We start from the raw sequence: 19,626 nt of genomic DNA, 5'->3' as shown, positions 1-19,626 counted from the left end.
ATCATAGAATCATTTAGGTTGGAAAAGACCTTCAAGATGATAGAGTCCAACTGTGGTTTGAGGGCAGGTGCTGCTGGAAGAATGACATACAGTGATTTCAGGAAAATACGCCAAGGTGGTTTTCTCTGTTTTGAGGATCATCTGCGTTTTCCTTGGGTGTAACTTTAGCCCTTTTCATTTGTGTGGCTAATTCAGAAAATTCTATATTCATGTTGACTCCCAGACGCTAGATTTCCATTTGTTCATTGCTTTTTTTTTTTTCCCTGATGATGTTAACTCAGGAAGTTATTTGTTACACTTTTCACTCTAAGCATCTAAGTATAAATTTAGCGTAGAAGAACTGCAGACCTTTTGAAATAGCCGTCTACAGTCATCTTTTGCTTCCTTCTGTGTCCTGATGTGACTCTCAGTCAGCATCTGAGATCATATGAAGCTCTTTCCTATATTTCTGCTGGAATGACAGTAGAATTTATCACTGACCTTTCTACTCTTTCCTTTTCTCTGTAAGATGCTTAGTGTCTTCTGAGAGGTGGGCATTTTCTTCAGCCTCTTTTTTCTACTTCTAATACAAAAACTGTCTTGTTTTTTCCCCCAAACCTTGTTTGTTAACGTTCACTGTCTGTGACCATGGATGCATGCGTAACAAAACAAAGCACTGCTGCTCACCTGGTTGGATGTTCAAGGTAGAGTCATGGGTTAGACTTATGGACGTAGGTTAGACTTATGGTAGGTTTTGCAGGCCTCAAAGGCTCACAGAATTCAAATGTGTACTTGGAATTTACTTCACACAAGTAACAAGCTCTTACAGACTGAAATGCTTTATAAGATGCGCTCTTTTCTTTCATAGGATCATATCTGAGAGTTTAGCTTAGCATTCATAGAAATATGGTTCCAGCAATACAGTGAGACAGTTTTCAAGAAGGTAGTTAAATTATGTATATAACCTAAACAAATGTGAGTGGTCAAACTGACCTCAGCACCAGTGGGACTTCTTGTGTCTGTATGTTTGTCAGGTGTTGGAACCGGCTGCCCAGGGAAGTGGCGGGGTCACCATCCCTGGAGGTGTTCAAAAAACACGTAGATTTGGCACTTCAGGACATGGTTTAGTGGGCATGGTGGTCTTGGGTTGACGGTTGGACTCGATGATCTTGAAGGTCTTTTCCAACCTAAATGATTCTATGATTCTATGATGTTGAAGCTGGGAGATGATCTGGGAGCATTGCAGAAGAGTTGGAGGGAGAAGTCCAAACATGGTAGGTGGAGCAGAATGACCGGCTGAGGAGTTGTTTCTTTTTTTTTTTAGTGAACTGGCGGGTTGCTGATCTAGTTTTTTGCAAGTTGTAGCTTAAAATTAAGAGATAATTATAACGAAGAGTACCCAATGTAGACTATACCCCTCTAGTTCTGCATTAATCTGTGATTAACGTCCTGTGTATAAAGCAGAGTGGAGTGCCAGCCTACACATTTTATTATTATTGAATAAGAAAGTGAAGTAATCTGACAGTTTCACCTTCTTCATCGGTGACTCTTCCTCACTTTAGCCTGCAAACAAGCCGCGGTGGCTGCGGGATGGTCTGGCAAGCTTGCTGTCATAACTCTAGTTTTTAGGTGTCGGTTAGTCATTCTCTTCTCAAAAGGCTTAATATGCGTTTTTGCTGAGGCTCTCCAGTGGAACATTTATTAAAGGTAGGGTCAAGCAAAGGGCTGGCTGTGGTTGAGGAAGAGTTGAAGGAAATGCAGAGAATAGCTGAAGTGGTTGGTTCCTGGAAGACCAAGCCGGTGATTCATCCATTTGGAAATGAAGGAGGAGAAAGCAGTGCCAATTAAATATCACAGAAGGTTATGATAAGCATCTTAACTATGGGGAGAGATCACAGTCTTTCAGCATCTTTATTCCCTTCAGCTACAATATGTAAACTCAGGAAGATGACTGAAGATTGATACTTTAAAAGTTCAATAGTCACACTTGTTATTGAATGCAGTTACTGAGAACTGACAGAAGAAAATATTTTTGAGAGGAGTTTCCAAGTAGAGATCATATTTCTAGTTTAGTGTGCAGCAAAACCAGTGCATTTGAATGGCTGTCAGATCTGGTAGGAAGAATAACTGGTCTGTGGTAAAATACTGCAAAGGAAATAATCAGTCTCCTTCAGAACTCTTTTTTTTAATTGTTCATAGGTGCAAATTCAAAAGTGACTCAGACCAGATGTCAGAAGTAATTTGAGTGTTTGGTATTTTAAATCTAATTGCACTATTTCCACAAAAGCTCTTGCACGTACTCCTGGCTGCTTTTTAAACATTTATATATACTTTTCTGCCTTTTATACAAATTCATGAAATAAGGTCCTTGAAGACACTGAAAAATTTAAGTTGGTCATTCTTGCTGAAATAAATTGATTAAAAAAGTTAAGGAAATCTGTAGACAAAAAGAGACCTTTCCTCTATATGCTGTTTGAAGATGTTTTCAGGCTGTTAGAGTGCAAAATAATTGCCACTTTTCACCTTTGATATCTATCACTGTGTTACTATTATGAGATTTATTTTTTTAATGAGTCATTGCTAGGCACTGAACAAGTAAGTTAAGGAATATTTTAAGGAGAGGCATATAGAAAAAAAACAAAAATTGTTCATGAAGACTTTGCTCCATGTACCTCATGGAGGTAGCTTTAGTAGAAATGACAAACAGAGAAAGCCATAGGTAAATGGGAAGAGAAATGGTTGAAAACTAAGGGCATGGTGATGATCAGCTGAAAAAGGGAACTGAAATTCTGTTGGTTTGGGGACTATGACCTCATGCCGTGGCTGGTCAGCAGACCCCAGCCACCATGGTTCCTACTGCTTTGTGTGACCCCGTGCAGTGACATCAACCACACGGTCCTGCTTAAATAGGTCATGTTAATACCAAGTCTCTTCTTCATCCATAGGTCCTGTAGGCTGTCACCTGCCCTCACCTCGAGCCTCAGCAGCACCCATCATCCCGATGTCTTCGTGCCCTTTAGCCAGGTCCGTTTGCTGCTGATGGGCATCTATCTGCTCCCGCTGTTGTTCGGTGACATCCGCCGGGGAACCGTGCGTGTCACTCGCGGACTGGTGACGGGGTGAGCAGAGCCATGGGTGCTCGCTCACCTTGCCACCACCGTCCTGCCGCGGGAGAGTCGGGCTCTGAGACACGAACCCCAAAGCCTTTGGCTGCAGCAGTCTCTGCTCCAGGCAATTTTCTGAAGGTCCAAAGGAGCACATCCCCCATTAAAAAAACAAGAAAACCCGCACTTTGATTAATTTTAAGGTGATTGCCTCTTAAGAGACTCTGAAAACTGGTTTTCAATTAACAGTCTAGTTTACATAAAAGGCACATATTGATGAACATGGTTCATGACTTTTTGCTCAGTCCCATTATTCTCCTCTAATTCATATGCAGAAGCTAAGATTTCCAGTGATCTCACTGTTTACCAAAATCCAAGGTACTTAGAGGTTAATGTTTTTCTTACTTTCTGGTGAGAGTTTCATCTCCTGTTTTCTTCACAAAGGACAATAAAGGAAAAGGAGGAATGTGCTTCCAGAAAGCACCCTTAAGGTACAGATGATCCATCAATAATTAGCTGAATGCTCTTGTGAGAGCTTGAAATTTCCCTAACGCTGTTTTGGCATATAATGCTTCTGAACATCTGACAGCCAGATATTTTCCTATTCATATTCAGAACTATTTTCAATGCCAAATATTGCTGATTGACAAATTCGATATGAGTTGCTCATTGTGCTATGAGCCCTTCTCCTGCAACATGCCCAAACACCTTTTTAGCCACTGTGATAGGAAAATGCTCAGCATTTCACATGAGCAATGCAGTAGCCTTTCTGTACGCACAGGAAAAGCATAATGAAATATGAACGCGCAATATAACTAGGACGCAATGCCTTCCTGCAGTAGGGAAACATTTGATGTGGAGAGGAAGGGGAAGAAGGGTCTGGGTAATAGAGGCAAGAGGAAAAGATGTGCAAGACGAAATGCCGTCGTTAGTACAAAAAAATTTCTGAGAACCAAAGGTGATACAGCAGCATAATGAAATTAAAACAGTGTTGGGGTGTTTATGCTTATTCGCGTGAGTACTGGTAGAACACCTCTTGAATTAATCATATGGCCTTCCTTATATGTACGATCATGGACCTTACCTCCAAATTGGAGCCAGTTATATTAGAATAGCTGATTACATTCAAATTGTGGAGGGGATTTTTTTCCCCAGAAATTGGTTCTATAAAAAACTGTCTTATTTTAAGAATTCTGACTTCAGACAAATCATCCAAAATTGATGCTTGATTGAAGCTAAAGAACCAAACACAATTTATTGCTTGTTCAAAATTGTAGTGAGACTACTACCCTTCTGTTTGAAGGACCTTCTAAAAATATTCTGGCAGTTATTGATGGTAACTTGAGTGAGTTGGAGGTATATACATATTTGGTATCAGAAATTTTTAAAAAAAGAAACTCTCTGTTTTTATACCCATGGGACTTAAGGATCACCAGACTGTGACACACTTGATGTGGAACATCAAATTGTCTATGCAAACTTCTTCTAAAAGTTATAGCTATATCTTTCCAGTCTGTAGGCATGTTCTACTATGAATATACTTTAAATATTTTTATTAATTTATTCAGCAGTATGATTTTAAGCCTTCTCTTCTTGGTGAAACATTTTTTCCTTAATGCATTAGCATGAATAAATGCCTACAAAAAGCTGAAGTTAAAATTTGTGTCTTGAGTCTACTTTGCCATAAGTGTCAGTGGGTCAGGTTTTCTATCGTGAAGGACCACAGAACATGAAAGTCCAGCTCTGTGCTGGGGCTGAGATAAGATCTGAATGCAAGGAAAAGCAACAAAGGTCCACAAAATATCTGAAATCTGCAAATACTTCCTGTACTTAACCTACACTTTCGTTGCGTGACTGTAAAGAACAGCAAATCTTTGTTCTTTTCCCTCTCGGTTCCCATTCAGTCAGTTCAGAGGCATAGGAGAAAGGTTTTGGGGAGCAAATTCGTTATCTGTCTTCCTACAGTTTCCATCTGATTCTGTCAACAGTAAGTACATCAAAACCATGAGCTTACAGCCACTTTTAAACATCAGAAAAGTTTTATGAAAATTATTATATACATATATACACACTTATATATAATATACATAACATATAAGTGAATGGAAACACAGTTTATGAATGTGAAGTTCCTTTACGTCTTTAAGGTTTGGCTGGTACTGGAGTTGGTAAGAACCTAAGCTCTGCTTTCGGATTCAAGAGGGAATTGCATCTGCCTTAGGTGGAGTGGAGAAAGAGCCAGTGTTTATCTTGGTAAGATCGCAAAATGTTCAAGTGGGGTAATTAGACTTCTAGAAAGCCATTCAGGTTCATCCACTTATGAAAACCTGTTAGGACATTTCTTGGGTCTGTATTCCAGAAGGTTCTGCTAGTCTTCATTATTTAATAAAAACAGAAGAAAGTCTCAGAAATGCCTCTGTCATCCTTTGTGCCTGCCAGGAAGGTGTTGGTTTAACAGCCTCGAGGTGATCTGGTGGTTTTGTGCACAGGTAGGATCGTTGGCCATAGGTTCAGTGATTCGTATATAGAGAGTAGAGAAGGCTATAGCATGCATTACTTAGAGCTGGAAATATGGCAAGAAAAATGGTTTGTGGCTTCTCACAGCTCATCTCATGGTAATTTGAATCTGAAATAAATTAATAGAGTAATCCTGTTTATGGATCATCAGCTGCAGAGGTATTATTAAAGAACTTGTGTCCCTATTCACTAGGAACACCTGTATGTAAAGCCATGTTATAATTGTTCAGACATGCTGACTCAGACTGTCTCAAAACAAAATAGAAAATATACATATATGAAACATCCCAATCATCATACTTATTCTTTTTTTTCATCTCAAGAAGGTTACTCTTTTGGAAAACCCTCCTAAAAGCAATCCATTCTTTTCAGTTAAAAGCCATTCATATGGCGACAAACCACTGTTCTTCCATTTATATCTGTATTCATCCATTTAAACTCTAAAGCTTTCCAGCTTACTTCTTGGATTTATAGCCAGCTGGCTGCTGTGTGCAACATGAACATATTCTGACTGTGCATGAGATGTTTTGTCTCGTTTAACCCGTAATTGTAATGTTCACTCTAGGCCACAGCTCACCTGCATGTTCCCAGAGTCAGGACTTGCCATCTCCTCGCCTATGTAGAACCCACTGTTAGTAGAGAAAAGTTAAGTCCCCCCCCCCCCCCAAAAAATCAACTTCAACCCCCCCAAAACCCCTCCTGGAACTGAGTTGGATAAAATGAATATGTTCAAGATGGTGGGCCGTAGCTGAGCGAGCTCATGTGGGATCGGTGCCCACTTTTTGGCATTTACGATAAACTTTGGAATGACTTTGTAACATGAATGCTTTGATAGCAAGTGGGGAGGGGGAGGCAAGGCAGGGAAGAAGGACGTATGCACTTTTTTTTTTTTTTTTTTTTAATGAATGCTAGATTGCTGATTTTTCCAAAAGTAGTCTGATAAGCTATACCTGTTTATTAGCAGATTTCTGCAGTCTTAGTATGTCAAAGAAATTCACTGGAAGTGAAATTCTGGAATTTCTGCCTTAAGTTACTTAATCATCAATGAGAAGCTTACATTCAAAGAAAGCATGAATATTAAAATTTGTTAGCATACTTTGGCTTTGTAAGAAATACAATATATTATTATTTTTTCTTTATGCAACATCGCTGGGTTGTAAGAGAGGCAATAGAACCATTAATTAATAGTAGTAGTCCTGGATAATGTCATAATAAGCAATACAACATATTAAAGCACATTTATTCTTGCCAGCTATCAGGAGGAACCTTTACATATTTTAAAGGCCCATTAAGTTTGTTTACATACTGAGTTGAAGCTGGTATGCTTTGCTTCCAGTGGAACTGCCATTGGCAGGGGCTGAACCAGACTTTAGTACTTGACTCCGACGGTGTTGAATTTCCCGACTGTTCTGTGCAGTGAGTAAATATATTGTCGGTACTTGAGGGCAGCCTGTCTCTCTGGGACAGCGGGTACAACCCAAAACAGCGTAGTCGGCAAAGCTAGGGTGTCTGGGGGTTACTGTCATAAAAAGGAAAATAACTGAAATTATATGTATCAGAAGCAATTTTCCACAATGGAAAAGGTGGTCAAGGAATCAAAACCGTGCCTTCAGGTATATTACCCAACAGAACAACAAAAATGTGCTGGGCTTTAAATTGCAGTAGCAATCTGGAAAGGATTTTCTGACTGGAGCTATGTTAAGTGTTAATAGTGAAACCTGGGTACTTTTTCCTTTGATCTCTCCTCGAGCTCATATAGAATAATAGGATCAAAATAAAATGCCATTTATATGAACACCTTGTTCTTTTGATCTTGGCACAAAAAATTCTGTCTGCAGCAACAACTTAGCGAACAGTGCATCTGCTCCTTTTAGTTGGACCTTCTAGTTTATGATAACTTTTAATAAATGGTGTCACAGCCAATTTTTTGTGTAGTTCATGAACTTAGTTGTAATTTTTGCCCTAGAGTCTTTAACTACATTTTCAGAAGAACCGAGAATAAGGTAAGCGGGACCTGTAAACTGGTGGCTTATGGTCAGTTGTGCATACGTATGTTGAAATGTAGCGGCGTACAAATGTTTACACCATATATTCAAAACAGAATGTTAGTTGTTCTTTGACCACCTGGGCAAGACTGTTAAATTAGTGTACTCTGAATAAAAGAGTATGTATGGCTATGTGACCCCAAGAATAGTTTGGGTAATTCCGGTTACCATAGCTGCTAGGTTTTGGATCCCCACTTTTTTCCAGCAGGAAGATGATGTACCCCTGATGTTTGGGTGGGAGCCAAGCCTTTCTCTTCATTGCCTATCTCTGCAGGAAAGCCCACAAAAGTATTCCTGCTGGTAGTGATGGATCCCCTTGGCTTTTAGGTAGAGACCTACAAGACAGATAATCCACGGGTGAACATGAGTACCTTTCAGCTCTTTATTCCCCAGGGTTGATGGTCAGGAGTGTTTCTCTGGAAGTCATTATTGCGAGCACTTAAAGTAAAGCCCCTTCTTTGTGCTCTTTCAAATCTCTTACTAAGATTCTTCTCCACCAAAGGCTTTGACTGCATGGAAACAGCTGAGCTGTGTTTATTATGATGATTGATGGTGTCTCATTGTGATCCCCGCTTCAGTTGTCATAACCTCCAAGAGTAGATGAGATGGGCATGAAGCACTGTGCCAAATGAAAGCAAATAAACCGAAGTCCTGCAGTTCACCAATGTCATAATTGCTGCTGTCCAGGAAGAGGGATTAGCGAGTGTGAAGAAACTCTAGCTAGCAGAGATCCAGTGGCCAAGCAGTATCTTGGGTGTCGAATGTCTCTCTCAAGCTTTGCATCCCACTGTAATTTATATTTAGCTATTAAGCTTATTAGATAGGAACAGTCAGCTTGTTGTACGCCGTATGCAAGGAACACTGCTGGGTAAGTGCTGGGTAAGTGTTTAGGCTCTTGCTGAAATGGCTGCAGTTGAGGTTGCCTCACGTGAGCTCTCCTCCGGCAAGTTTTGTTGCAGACTTAGTGGGATCTCTGTGGTCTGTCGTGAGGCAGGAGTATTCCAGAGAGCCATAACCGTGGCTATAACCTATAACCTTATTCTTACAAAGTAGTACAGTATAATTCATTATGTGCAATAAAGATACCAAGCTAGTTTGAGCACCAAAAGCAGTGTGGACATATCTGTGCAGTACTGCACTAGGATTAACGCATCCTGCTGAGATCAGGTCTCCGTGCTAATGCAGCCACTCTGCCTCCAGTCTTTCTGCTAATTAGTACAGAACTGCTGTAAGAAAGCTTGCTGCTGTAGTTGTCTAATAGGCGGTATCTGGCCAACTCTTAATTTTAGCAGAATACGTGTCCCTGTTCATCTTTCACCAGCTCTCACTTCATATCCCAGAATTCAGACCTACCTTTTGCATCACTTAAAGGAAGGATGTGGGACTCTTCGGACAAGGAGTTAAAGAGCTACAAAGATTTGTAGTTTTTCTGCTTACAATAAAAGTGTGATTGCCCTAGTTCTGTGGTTAGCATGAAACAAATCGGCTCTGTCATGAAGTCAGTGGGGTACAAGTTAATACAAGGTAGTAAAGGAATAATAATAAAGTAAAACAGCAAAGTCCACAGTCTTTTATGACAAAACCAGTATGATCCTGTTGCGGTCTAAGGCCCTGCTGCAAATAGTATTTTCTGATGCCTGGATAAGTCCAATTTACATATATACAAAGTGTATGAATAAAGTTGTAAAAGTATGCTTAGTATTTTACTTTTTTTTCCTTGAAAGTAATTTGCTATTGTTCAAACTTTCAGCTTTCACTGGTTTTGTTTCCAAAACCCCAAAAGGAAGAGAAAATAACAAAAGTCCATAAAGGCAAAAGGGATATGTTCTCATTTCAGTTCACAGAATTTCCTGCCTTTAAACAATACAAATATATGCCCTTAGGTTTCTAGCATGCTGGAAGGATACCGAATCCTTGAAACAGATCAAATTAAAAGCAAGTCCACTATAGCAACAGCGAGTTTTACCAGCATGTCCAATAGATCTCAGCAAGAATTCACTGGGTTTTAACCATGTTGCCAAGCCTTACAAAATCCTAAACTGCTGACTCCACAAATGAATAAATGCTCAAAACCAGCAAGCAAATTCTAGGCTGAATTGGGCACAAATAAAATCCGATGCTTAAGTATTGTTCCCTATTCATTACAGGCCCCATTTAAAGCAATTATTTAATAGAACTTTAAGGCGTATCCACAAGCAGGACAGACGTGGACGTTGGCTACGTAAAACCTTTTAAAGTACATTGCCTCCCTTGATTACGGTTACGTGTTGGTGTTGCTCGCAGCCCTCGGGGCGAAGGACAGGAGGAGCACGGGGGCAGGCAGCAGTAGTTGTCACCAGGTAGAGCGTGGCAGGTCGGGGAACCGGTGTCCTGAGACGTGGTGCTTTGGGCACAGAAGGAGGGGGGAGCGGAAGAAACTTCTCCTTGGTGTCATTAAATGCTTTTATTTTGATTTTGTTGTTTGCGTTTGAATTCTAATGTGCTTCCCTTTCTTTCACCTTTTTGACCTATTTTGGTAGAAACCTCAAAGTACCGTACTTTGAGAACTGCTCCTCATGGTCATGTAGGGTGTATCTATACGAACAATGTTCAGAGTTGTAGAAGCAGAGCATTGGGCTGAACAGTCATGGTCAAGCTCGCTCTTTGCCTCTCCAAGGTTTCTGATTTTTTTTTTTTTTTTTTTTTATAATCTATGCAGTTCAGTAATTTTCAAGATGACCATGTCCCGCCGTAGGGTGGGTGTTAGCTCAAGCTGTTCACATGGCTGTGTCTCCTTTCGGGGTAGGGACCATCCTTCCCGCTGTCCTCGTGCAGATGTGTCACCGTGCTGGTAACTGCCAGCTCATAGCGTATAAGGGTAACGGTGCTGTTTGTATCGATACTGGTTTCTCCTTTTTCCAACAAAAACCGGCATATTCCGCTTCTTGGTGTACAGCCTTTAATATCATAGGTAGCTCAGTGATGGGCCACATGCGTTTTCCAGGAATTTGGCAGCGCGGAGTTCCCGAGGAGCCCCCGTGATGTGCTAGCGGGGTTTTCTGGTACCCGGGTGCTGAAGGGCAGGTTCTCGGCGACCTTAAATCAGCATCACTGTCATCCTGATTTATACCAGAAAAAGGGAGTCCGAGGTTTTGGGGTTTTTTCCCCTCTAATGACGGTGCTACTAGTAGAAATAATATTTTTAGAGCTTTCTGACAAAAATGCGTGATCTTTTTAGGGCAGAGGGCTACTGCCGTTCTAGGTTTAGAGACGGAGAGAGACTTTTGGTGTTTTGACGATGAGACACTGACCCACTGGCAAAGTTGGGATTAAAACTCAGAGTTTCCTCTAAACCACACTGGCTAGCTGAGATACAAATGCATACACATTTAACCTTCAGTTGTAGTGCAAAGAAAGTGCAAGTAAATCTAATATAGTAACACATTTTCAAACGGAGGTCAAAGTCTCTGCATTACCCCATGGTCCTCAGGGCCAGAGGCAGTTGACTGGACCATCTGATTCGAATGCCCTATGGCTGAGATAACTCTACAATAGCCTGTGTTTTTCTTATTACTTGGATGTTGTGTTAATGACAAAATGTGGTTTAGATTTTTATGTGCAGAAAATTATTATTTTTAATTAATTTCTTTAGATCTTTCAGATAAAGGTTTCTTCATTTAAACCTTCAGGTGAAAGTAGGCTTCGTTGCTTATTTATTTCCTGGGGTACCTGAGAATGTGTTAAATAATTAAGGTGAAATATGTGTTTTCCTGAGAAACACACAGAAGTTTGCATTTGCGCAGTCGAGTGAATTATCAAAACCAGATGTGAGCAAGTGGAACATTTTACATAAATTTATTAAAATCATTATTTACCTGTAAGTTATAAGAAGGGCTTAGTTGCACTAGTTTGTTGCCAATATGTACTGCCAATAATCTGCCAAAAAGCAGCTTGCTGGCAAAATCACTGAAATGGTTAGCTTATGCTGCACAGAACATTACAACCCTGAGTCAAATGAAAACCTACTATAAACGAACTCTTTGATGGTGGATTCGCCGGAATATGGTATTGATATATGGTATACACTTTATATGGATTATGTATACTGTGCAAGAAATATGGATATCTATTAAGGGTAACTTGATATGTAATCGGTTAGGACAGTTATTGTTTTCAGTATTTGCTATGAATAAGATCACACGATGACTGTTCAGTTTTAGAATACAGACTATTCACATGCAGCCCAAAGCGCTAGCATACTATTTGGTCAATTAATACAGAAAGGCTATTGAAAATGTAAAATATCTGACATCTATACAGAGTAATTTTAAAGGCAACTTTTCTTCTAGGAACAATTTATACATTACATAAACTTATATTTTTCATCCAAGTATCATTTCGAGAATAGCAAGCTTAAATATTGGAGGCCATGGGGAAACATAATATTACGATAATGTTCTTTGGTGCGGTTTGGAAGGTTTTAGGAAACATTTGGAAGTATTTTTCTCATAAAGTCACTTAACTATTGAAGTGTTATGATAGCACTCCCTTCTGCATTGCGTATGTTACAAAACAGCCTGTTTAAAGGGGACATCCATCCTATATATCCTGATTAGAAGTATTTCCACAAAACAGGAAATTATATGTTACAGGATCCTGGTATTAGTTTTAATTAAAAAAAAAAGAAATAAAAGACAAGATGATTTAAGGTGTGATATCAGTTTTCAAACACCCATTTCCAGTTCTGTTTAGCAAGAAGAGATACTGTATTGTTTGGAGCTATATGTGAAATTTGCATTTTCTAAATAAGCACTTGAGAGCTGAACTGTTTTTTTCTGTTTAAGTAAGCACTAATAAACATGACCAATCCTTTAGGATCCTAAAGAGCCTTAAAAACCTTGCAATTCTCAGAAGCCTAACTTTTTTCCCCATAGTGTAATTCATTCTTTTGAACTTCTGCAGAAGCAGAACTTAAGTCAACAATTTCTAAATTTCTGGCAGTTGTTATCAAGGGGACTCTTAGAGCTTCAAAAGTGTATCTGTTACCTTGCAGAGTCGGTGCAGCAGATCTACACAGTCATGATGTTTAATTATAGAGCAAATGACTTTTTTTTCTGAACTATCCATTAATTAATGTTTTCATATCTTGTGCAAAATAACACCTAAGTTATTTTCATCTGCGTTATAAAATATGTATTGTAGTTCATTACCATCTTCCTGAGGAGTTTTTAATTTATCACCATTTCATTTGTTGAGAATGATGTTCTTAGAAATTATAACTGTACCGATTCTTACATTTAGTGTTAAAGGATTTCAGGGAATTGAAGATGTGAATTCAGAAATAATATATTTAGGGTCAAACTCAGTCTCACGTGAAGTCAAAGAGAGATTTGCCTTGATTTCAGTGGGTCCAGAGTCTCCCTTCTGGTATTAAAATGCAGAGTAATCATTATCTGATTTTTTTTTGCTGACCTGAAGCGCTTAAGATATTGTTGAAGTCATTTGTCAGGAGTAAATATGTAACAAAATGGAATAATCCCACAAGTACTGGATTAGGCTAGACATGCTTTTGGCTGCAATGACGTCCAACAAGAGCAGCAGCACAGAGGACTCAAAACCAGGAGAGCTTGGACTTTCAGGGATATATTTGTTTCAGAGTAGTTTCATCTGCCTTTGCTCCTGTTTTGCATAGTTTCACTGCAGGCTTGTGTTTTGGAAGGTAGTACCTTTCCATGTATTTTGGGGAATAAGAGTTGAAGAATGCTTTAGTTAAAATCCTGGTCATCCGGGATTTAGGCTTTACAGTGCATCTTGAGCAGTAATCTTGATGTTATAAATTCAAATGTAATATCGAGGGGAAAGTTAGTGATCAGTTTGGCCGTCCTCCTTATATTTAGGTACAGGTACAACATCTTAGAGAATAAACTAATAGGAGTGTTGTTGAATCAGTGGAACTAGGTTGGAAAGAAAAGTGTAAATGCTAAGTAAAAGTAGGAATTTTGGGCAGTATCAAATATGGATACTAGATATTGAGGGATTTTGCTCAGAAATTTTTTGGAAAAACAGGTGGAGGTTATGGTTTGAGGAATCTGAGCATTACCCTGTTTCTCTTCTACTCTCTACATTGACATCTCTCTCTCTCCTGCCTGTCTGATCTTCGTTCCCTCCTCCAATGGACCAAGTTACCACTTGAGTCAAACCCAACTGCCTGCGGTTGATCTGGATCCAGCCTCCCTTCTCCAGGAACATCTCTGCATCCCACCCACGGAATCAGGCATACCGCTGCCGTGGCAAGGGTTCTTACATTCAGCTAATTTGTTGCTCAAACGGGAATGTTTTGGCCGATTTGTCAGAAAGAAGTCAGACTTTGTGATATCCCTCCCCTGGTGTATCTATTGTATGGATTACATACCACTTCTCTCCCTCTGGCCGGGATACGAACATTAGGAAGACAGACATCCTGCTGCTGCTGTCAGCTGTAGCTCTTTCCCGTGTTGTTGTTCACCTTGTAGTCCCTCCTGCAAGCTGCTAGCAGCAACACCTCTTACACACTTGATGTCCGAGTTTGAAATCTCCATCCTTGGCCTTGGATGATTGTTAAGACTTGACTGGATGAGGCTCTGAGCAACCTGGTGCAACTGGATGGGCTTTGAGCGCAAGGTTGGACCAGAGACCTTCCAACCTTCGTGATTCCCTGAGTCTATTCTGTATTTCTCTTGTGTCATGGAAGAGGGAAGATACGTGAGAGAAGATGGTGATCGCATCTCAAATAATGTTTCGTACTTCTATATCTTGCAGTCTGCAAACGGGGAAATCGGTGTAAACCCTACTTATTCTACCCAGGAAAATACATATTCTACTGTGGGAAGACAAGCTCAGCCACAGACCTTGTATTTTATTTTGCCATGCCCTTCCCAGTGCTTAATCTTGGCTCTGTTCGGTTTTCTTTCTGTTCTCTCTCTTTGCTCCTAATCCTTGTCCATGCTTATAAGCCCCTAATATTTATATGGCATTATCTGTGTTAGAGATTACTGCTGACAAGTAATCTCTTCCCTCTTCTGAGTGAAGAATTACAACCATTGCTAAAGATCAGAAAGTGAAATTAGATCCCCGAAAGTATGTGACAACTTTAATAAAGCCTAATATCAAATTCCCTAAATATTGAGAATTTTCTTTTGAGCTTTTAGGTTTGAACTGTAGCACAGCTTTGGGACACCTGACCACACTCAGCAACTTTTTTTTGCTGTAGAGCAAAATGTGGCAGTAGTTGCAGAGAAAAAAAACAAAAAAAAAATAGCTGAGCTGAGACTGGTCTCCCAGTTTTGTCATATGTTGCAGTCTTTCAAGAAGTAGGTAAATACAAATGCATCAGTTTTACTGCTATCGGGTGATTTGTAACATTAAATATAAAAAATATAAATGTATAAATTTATATATAAATATAAAAACCAAGTATATACTAATGTAGTTTTTGTCTGTTCCAGTTTGGCCTCCAGAGAACTGCTTTCATGACCTTTTTTTTTTTTTCCCCATTAGAACAGAGTGGACAAAATTCTGACTTTTCAAAAAGCTCAGAGATAACATGAGTGCATGCTTGTATAGTTTTGCATATATTTGTAGTGGTTATGGGAACAAATTCAAGGAAGCAGAAGGAAAGAAGGTGCAGAAGTGGAATTTCCTAGTTACTGCAAATGACAAAAACGACTGTCCATTGCACCCATTATAAGCTAAACGGACTCCGGGTATTAGAATCACAGAAGCTCTCCATGAACCTCTGTAGTGGTTTAGGTCACATAAATTCTACTAAAAATATTACAGTTAGCAAAGAGACATTTGTGATTGTGTTTAAAGGAAAACAAAGGAAATTCTCAGACAATGAGTTTGTTAAATTGTAAGTTATGCCGTGAGGGCGCATCAGTGACGAAGGAAATGGGGCAGCTCTAAAATGTGTGTGCTCCAGCTCCAAGGCCTGGGGAAGGTTTCTAATATATCTGATTATGATTCCTTCCTTTTATTATTTTTAAACTTTTTAATGGCAATATAATAACAACAACAAAAAATCCATTGCACTTTCAGAACTATCTTTACCTTTGATTCCAAATGTAACTACAGTTACAGAAGGGCCAGTTTTTATGAATTCAAATTTTTTTTTTTTTTTAGCTTATATCCATTCTTACAGACTATCCTTGCTCATCGAGAACAACTATTCAAAACACACAGAATTGTGTTTTGTGTGCCTCTGTAGTTTGACCTAACCTAAACCAGCACTCCAGTTAGTCTTTCTAATGTGGTTTTTATTCATCGAGCAGGACATTGTGGCCCTTCCATCCTTTTTTTTGTTGTTGTTTTTAATGAAGTGGTGTACAAAGTGACTCTCGGTGCCATGAAAAAGAAACCAATTCCCATAAGTAATTTTTCATTAGGGTAAATAAAGTGCTGTGAATAAACACATACGATGTAACATGGCAACGTGTTAGGAAAGAGCTGGAGAAAATGCACGTCTGCTTCAAGGAAAAGTACATGGGTTTCCTCAGAGTGGGGTTTCGTGGCATAAATGAAAAGAAAATATATAATATATAGATTGGGGAGCTTAAAAAAATCTGTTATTCAAAACGGCCAATATTTAGATTGAAACTGACTTTTAGTATATGGAATTTTTATTATATATGAACTTAGTTTAATTTTTAACTCAGCTTTTTAACTCAACTTCTATACCCAGTATGGAAAAAAGGAAAGTTTTCAAGGCTCACTCTTTTTAAAGTCTTCATAAAGTTTTAAAAAATGACTGTTAAATGTGTCAGAGATCCTCAAAAATCTGAATAAATAAAAGAAAAACAGTTTTGAAAACAAGTTGTGATACTAAAATTAGATATCTAAGTCTCTCACTGTTTGTTCTGAACTTTCAGTGTTGAAATATATATGAGTTACGCATAAAAGTAAAACATTTTCCATGTTTTTTTAAATATAAGGGACAGTACCTTGTGGAATCTGTTGAAAGTGTTAATATTTGTGTGCTTTGGTGATAATTTTTTCTGGAAAGTTTCACATGTACAGGATTTCACTACCACAAGTTAATAATAACAATAAAATCCTTCTCCCATATTAAGAATAGAATGCTATGGCATTTTTCCTGTGTGACTAGTGCGTGTTGTAACTAAGGTTGAGAAAAACGGTGCATCCTTCTCGATAACTAAATCCTGCCTATCTGCTGTGGTAGCTCTCTAGCTTGTTTTTTCGAATCATAGAATTATAGAAGGGTTTGGGTTAGAAGGTCATCTAGTTCCAACCCCCCTGCTGTGGGCAGGGACATCTTCCACTAGATCAGGTTGCTCAGAGCCCCGTCCAGCCTGGCCTTGGATATTTCCAGGGTTGGGGCATCGACCACCTCTCTGGGCAACCTGCGCCAGTGTTTCACCAGCCTCATCGTAAAAAATTTCTATCTAGTCTTTTAAGCCTATGTCTGCTCCTGCCCCAGCTCTGCTATTCCATAACCAGCCTCTCTGAGGTTATATCTTCTGAAATTTAGACAAGGATTTAAAAAACTTTGATGATCTTTGTGGGATTAGGTGCTGGCTCCAAATAAAACACTGGAGCATTTGTTTTTTTCTCCAGGTTATAGACTTTTGGATGGTGATGTGGAAGTCCTGCAAGCTCTTGATGCTTATAAATGACCGAGATCTGGGCAGGTACTGGATGGAGAGATGACTGTGTCTGGAAGGTGGCAGGAAAGAAGAATTAATGTGAGTCTGGAAGAGGAAAAATAGAATAGCTGGAGCAAAAATGTTCTGGAGAAAATGTAAACACAAAAAATGTGCTAACTAGACATTGTCTTTCTCCAGCATGCTTTTGGGAAATGCACATGAACAGGTTTAGAAGATTTCATGTTGTTATTAGTTTATTTTCAGGTCATTTATTTAAGTGTCATAAAGAACATTAGCTAGTGGTTAGGGACTACAATATCCATTATATCATTCCAATCATGTGGACAAGTTTATACTACATATGATTTACAATGGCCTTTCCGCAGTTAAAATTGTTATATGCAGGTACAAGGTTTTATACATGGTTGTATTTAGCAAAATCCAAGTGGCTGAGCACAGAGACGTCTCCCAATCAAAGTCCAAAAAAATTAATGCTTTTACACGAATGCTGTGGGTTGCAGCAAGAGCTGTTTATGGCTCTCTGCCTACATCCTTTATCATGTCTCCGCTGTTGTTAGTAAAATATACAGAACTACTTTATGCCAAAACAATGGAAGTTAATGCAGATAACTTGTTCCAAAGTTAACCATCAAATAAATCTTTTTTTTCTTTAAAACTGTTAAGTGAAATGGTGTTCTAAAACTTTTAAAAATTGTCAAGATGATGAATACTGTGTGTGTAATACAAGTAAATACCATGGAATTGATTGCGCACACATGTCTTAAATAAAGGATATTAAATAGTTTATTCCAGAGAGAGATCGGTGAAGTTTTATCTAATATTATTAGAAATTCTGCAATGACGGATCAGATTTATAAGGGCTGAAAACCAAGAAGAAAACCTCTTCAGAAATAAAAATGGTGCATTGAGTGGATGATTGGCCAGGAGATTAAAGACAGGCAGGGGGATACAGCCTGCCTAGGTAGTCCGACCTCTCACACGTCAAGCAATTCTTCTTAGCAGCAATGATTTTTCAAAATCTGTTAGTTAAATTTGGTTTGGTAAATCAGACCTGTCGATTCAGTCGCAGACCTGGTGGTTTAGGGTAAATCCCTTAACCTGTTTCTCCTTCAGCTTTTCCCATGCGTAAATATATAAAAGTATATCCTCACAGGGATGTGTCCGTATTTCAGAGGAGCCACCACCAGCCAGTTTTAGGTCTATAATTCAGCTTAGACTGTCAAAACACCGACTTAACCGTTAAGAGCATATATGTATGGAATTCAGCCACACTGAATTTGTACTTTTATGCTCTGGGAATCTGAGGGTGGCTAAGTCGCTGAGATGGGAATGGTTTAACTCAGGCTCGTTTGGGAGCCTGTCTTGTTTGTAACATAGGTCATGGATTTGGATGGGGCTGTTGAATGCGATTGAACTTTTTCTGGTTGTATCTACAGAGCAGCTCCAACGGGTGACGGCGAGCAGTGGAAAAAAGGTAGATCTCGTAGGTGATTTGGTCAGTGGCTTGAAAATGCAGCTTAGTATAGATAAACAGGAAAATAATATGCCAAGGGACAGCAAGCCAAATCAAAGAATACAGATTGCATGGAATGGTTACACAGTGTACTGACTTAGGAAAGGAGATTTAGGGGTTTGAAGAAAAATCCTCAAAGCAATTAGTCAAGAGTACAACTGCGGTAAAGCTCGCATAGTGTGTGCGTGTTTGTATTTTGGTCGTGATTTTGAAGAAGAAGGGTCTGTTTGCGTTTGAAGGTGCTCCACTGCAGGGCGAAGCGGATGATTCTGGCGTTTAGGAATATTCATTTTGACAAAGAGGGAAGGGAGAGGTTTGTTCACAGCCCAGAAACGAGCTGTGATGGAGTAAAAACTCTGAAGAACTGTGGAGGAGGCTGATAAAGTGGAGCAAGTGTTGGCTTTAGTAAACAGTTCAATAAACAGGCTATAGTGCGTAAACATTTGGAAATTAAAAGGAAACGGAAAATTTAAATGTCTCTACTTATCTGGGAGAACCGTAATCACACTGAAAGACATGTAAGTAAATAATATTTGGGTAAATTAACTTGAGGTACAGGCAGGCATTTAGAGTGAGGATCCCATGGTGGCCGTGCACGTAGTCGTCTCCGTGTTAATTTAGAAAAGTCATGTTTGAATGAAGGAGCTTCACTTGAGTGTTTCCTGGGCAAGGACCATAATTCATTACTACTTTAAATCAAATAGTAAAACTAGATCTGCGTAAAATGTTACATTTCATATATTACAAAAATTAGTTCAGGGTCCTCAACGTAACTGTGCAAATGCATCCTGCTGTTGGGAAGGGTTTTCTGCAGCGTGGACGTCAGA

At 39.2% G+C, this 19,626-nt stretch overlaps 1 protein-coding gene across 11 annotated transcripts in view; it reads left to right on the top strand.

The window, feature by feature from the left end:
- The window catches only part of GTDC1 (glycosyltransferase like domain containing 1), a 185,775-nt gene that overhangs the window by 128,392 nt on the left and 37,757 nt on the right, over nt 1-19,626 (top strand). The gene's annotated exons all lie outside the window — the stretch shown is intronic.

This window comes from Harpia harpyja, chromosome 7, assembly GCF_026419915.1.
Source record: "Harpia harpyja isolate bHarHar1 chromosome 7, bHarHar1 primary haplotype, whole genome shotgun sequence".
Lineage (NCBI taxonomy): Eukaryota > Metazoa > Chordata > Aves > Accipitriformes > Accipitridae > Harpia > Harpia harpyja.
This window is presented reverse-complemented; position numbering and strand designations above follow the sequence as displayed.